The following is a 4,474-nucleotide window of genomic DNA, read 5'->3' on the forward strand; positions in this document are numbered from 1 at the left end:
AATTGTTGTGGTTGAGGATGGAGAAGGGATGTAGGCGTGGGGGGGTTTTGTTGGACCATTTTTGGGTTGGGTGGGCAATTGAAGGCTCATTTGTTTCGTATGTGATTATTGATAGTGTCGTAGTCATTTGGCTTTGATTATGATACTTCCAATTAGACATGTAACTTCATAAAGTGTTGCCAGCTTCTACGACTCTAGACTACATAGGACGAAGACTTGTATGGAACGAATTCACAATTTAGTTAAATAATGCATTATTATACTTCAATTTTTTTTCACATAGCAATGTACTAGGGAAATGCTATAACTCTATTTACGTAAGTTACTCTTTTACACTACTACAAAAGGGCCTTATAGTGTCAGTAGGTGGTGTCGGTTTAATATAATATAGTGGCGAACAAGACAGTTGCGACACTAACTAAACATGACGTCGGATTTACTGTCGCTTATAAGCGTCATAAAATGTCTACGTCGCTTTTAAACCGACGTAAACATTTAATGTCGCTTATAACCGACATATGTTTTAATAATTTTTAAATATTAGCGTCACTTTAAACAAAGAAAAGTCCGCTTTTAAGTGACACAAAGTATGGGTGTCACTTTTAAGCGACATAAAGTATTGTTTTTAAATATTTTAAAGCCTACGTCGGTTCTGAGCAACATAGTTTTTAGTTTTTTTTAAATATTTTGAAACCTGGTGTCGGTTGTAAGCGACAAATTGATGGTTTTTATGTACTCTCCCCCGTGTTTTCATCTTCATCGCTTGCATTTTTCTTATTCGTTCTTCCAATTTTTCTTTTTAGTTTTTTATTAAATAACCGTTAAATCGTGATCTCTGAATGTTTGTTTTTTGCAATTTTTGGCGTATCCGATCTCGAAGTATATACAAACATATTTGATGGTTCGATTGTTGAAACTAGTTTAGTATAATGTGTTTCCCATCAAAACAATAGATTAACTAACACTTAAGTGTTTATTCGTACTTTCATTAAGTATAACATAAGATTTTGTGGTATCCACTAATGTAAATATTTTAAATTGAAGATCGAGTTCATTCATTGTATTCATATAGGGTCAAGGAGTGCAGCTATAAAAAATCATCAAAATCGGAGTTAAAATCACTATTAAATTGTGGGTTTTCGTTGATAACTGTCGAAAAGTTTTGTCCCGTTACTTGATCTCTGAATGTTTGTTTTTTTGCGATTTTTGGCGTATGCGATCTCGAAGCATATATAAACAAGTTTGACGGTTGGATCATTGAAATTAGTTTTGTAGAATGTGTATCCTATCAAAATGATAGATTCACTAACACTTAGAATTTATTTATACTTTCATTAAATATAACATAAGATTTTGTGGTATCCACTAGTGTAAATATTTTAAATTGAAGATCGAATTCATTCATTGTATTCATATAGGGTTAAGGAGTGTAGTTGTAAAAAATCATCAAAATTGGAGTTAAAATAACCGTTAAATCGTGATTTTTCATTTATAACCGTCAAAAAGTTTTGTCCCCTTACTTGATATCTGAATGTTTATTTTTTGTCATTTTTGGCATATGCGATCTTGAAGCATATACAAACAAGTTTGTCGGTTGGATCGTTGAAATTAGTTTCGTAATATGCGTATCCCATCAAAACGATAGATTCGCTAACACTTAGAGTTTATTTATACTTTTGTTAAGTATAACATAAGATTTTGCGGTATCTACTAGTGTAAATATTTTAAATTGAAGATCGAATTCATCCATTGTATTCATATAGGATCAAGGAGTGTAGCTATAAAAAATAATCAAAATCAGAGTTAAAATAACCGTTAAATCGTGATTTTTTGTTTATAACCGTCGAAAAGTTTTGTCCCGTTACTTGATCTCTGAATGTTTGTTTTTTGTGATTTTTGGAGTATACGATCTCGAAGCATATATAAACAATTTTGACGGTTGGATCGTAGAAATTAGTTTCGAAGGATGCGTATCCCATCAAAACGATAGATTCACTAACACTTAGAATTTATTTATACTTTCATTAAGTATAACATAAGATTTTGTGGTATCCACTTCTGTAAATATTTTAAATTGACGATCAAATTAGTTCATTGTATTCATATAGGATGAAGGAGTGTAGCTGTAAAAAATCATCAAAATCGAAGTTAAAATAACCGTTAAATCGTGATTTTTCGTTTATAATTGTCGAAAAGTTTTGTACCGTTACTTGATCTCTGAATGTTTGTTTTTTGCGATTTTTGGTGTATGCGATCTCGAAGCATATACAAACAAGTTTGACAATTAGATCGTTGAAATTAGTTTCGTAATATGCGTATCCCATCAAAACGATAGATTCACTAACACTTAGAGTTTATTTATACTTTCATTGAGTATAACATAAGATTTTGTGGTATCCACTAGTATAAATATTTTAAAATGAAGATTGAATTCATTTATTATATTCATATAGGATCAATAAGTGTAGCTATAAAAAATAATCAAAATCTGAGTTAAAATATATTAATTAATTTTATGTATTTTAAGTATTAATTAGACTATGTTTCAATTAGAATGTGATGATATTTTATAATAAAATTATATTTCTGTTTTTTTATTAAGTATTTTATTTGTTAAAATCTTAAAATGTTGGTGTCGGTTTTAAGCGACGCTATCATTTTTTAATTCGACGCGAGTTTCATTAAACCGACGCTACGTGAATTTTAAAAAGTGTGTCAGAAGTTAGTGTCGGTTTAGACCGACACCAACATTAATTTAAACCGACACTGTGATTTCCAATAAAGAATGTCAGACTTCACGTGACTCTCTCTCTCTTACACACACATCAGTGTCACATCATTTTTTATTTTCTTTCTCTTTGGTCGGTTCCTCACATGGGTTCTTTATCTCTCTCTGACACACATGCCTCATTTCTCTCACATTATTATTTTTTTAACTGGTTCTTCTTCACCCTCTCTTTTCCGTCTCCATAATGTCTCTCTCTGTACCCACACTCAAGCTTCTTTCATCCTTCCCTCTCTCATTCCTATTCTCTCTCTTTTTCCTCGACTTCTCCATTTCCCATCCCTCCATCTTCTTCTCTTTTGGGCGGGATATTTCCCCTCCATTTTTTAAACGAAAAAGAGGATATCAGTCTCCTTATTTCAAGAGGCTCACCTCCCTCATTTATCTCTCCCTTCTTCCAAGCACACCCTAAAACTACAGCTTCTCTCTCCACATTTTCTCATACCCTAACCTCCTTTTCTGTAAACCAAACCTTAATCTTCCATCATCAACCCATAAGACCTTGCAACCATGGATTTATTGCATCACCAGAAGGGTAGCAACACCGATCTTGGTGCCGACACACTCAGGTAAACTTCTCACCCTCCTTTGCCGATTCATGCACTCAGGTTCACAGATTGAAATAAACCATACAAGAAAAAAATCTTCAACTCCTCATGCTTGTGTTGTTTCTTTTGCAAGGACCCGAGATCTGTACAAAAAAAAAAAAAAAGAAAAAAAAAAAAAAAGACGATGCAACCATTGGTACAGCCCCAAATCGCATCTCAAGGAAAAACCACCAGAGAATTGTCTCCGTTCTAGATCCATCATTTAAAGGTATAACAACAAAATCTATTCTAATTGGATGATTTCGTGGTGAAAAGGTAGGAAGAATAAGTGGAACTTTTGATGTATTTATAATCTTCCATGTAGCTATTAATATGTGAATGCTAAGCAGTCTAATGCATGACTCACTAAAGCTATAATCTCCACTGAGCTCCTCTTTTATGTTCTTGTTCAGTAAGATCAACAGTTCGAAAATCCATATAAAAATCCATGCATGTTCATTTTGGATTTGAAGAGCAAGGACACTGGAAATTTCAGATCCATAATTTTTGAAAGGTATAAAACCTGAATTTAATCTATAAAGATTAGAGCCCTAATGTTGAAGTAGTAAAGTATTGGAGCATTGATATGATGGCAAGCATGGTTGCATGGAGCTACTAGTATTATATATGGCAGCATGGAGCTACAGAATATGTGGTCTTCGACAAAGGCAAGCACGGGAATGCATCATGGCAGCTGCTAGTATTATACGCAAGCATGGAGCTCTGATTAGTATTATATGTAATTGTTAGTTTTTTTATCTTCATCTTGTAACCGGTTCTCTAATAGCTTTGTACTTACTTGTTTATATGAAATAGAATGCATTTAACAAGAAATTCTACACCCAAAGACCTCAGTTGAATTCTTGAATAAATTAATTGAAATTTATTATTTTGGTTATATAATTTTTTTTAGGTACAATTAATTGAAAACGAATGCAGAGACAGATTTCCAAATATTTTTATTACTATTAACAAAGGTGGTGTCGGTTAAAACCGTTACTAGTTTGCATATTTTATTTATTTAATTGTTATCTGACGTCGGTTATGGGATATTTTATTTGTTTAATTTTATCACGATGTTGGTTAAAACCGACAATAGGTT

The 4,474-nt window shown here is 32.5% G+C and overlaps 1 long non-coding RNA gene across 1 annotated transcript; it reads left to right on the forward strand.

Moving 5' to 3' along the window:
• Nucleotides 1–2,706: 2,706 nt before the first annotated feature.
• LOC108865878 lies at nucleotides 2,707–4,206 on the forward strand. Its single transcript, XR_001951725.2, has 2 exons — nucleotides 2,707–3,354; nucleotides 3,467–4,206. It is a non-coding gene; the product is annotated as an uncharacterized LOC108865878 (long non-coding RNA).
• Nucleotides 4,207–4,474: the final 268 nt, after the last annotated feature.

This window comes from the organism of the source record quoted next, unplaced genomic scaffold, assembly GCF_019419815.1.
Source record: "Pyrus x bretschneideri cultivar Hongxiangsu unplaced genomic scaffold, Pyrus_bretschneideri_v1 Contig18, whole genome shotgun sequence".
Taxonomy (NCBI): Eukaryota; Viridiplantae; Streptophyta; class Magnoliopsida; order Rosales; family Rosaceae; genus Pyrus; species Pyrus x bretschneideri.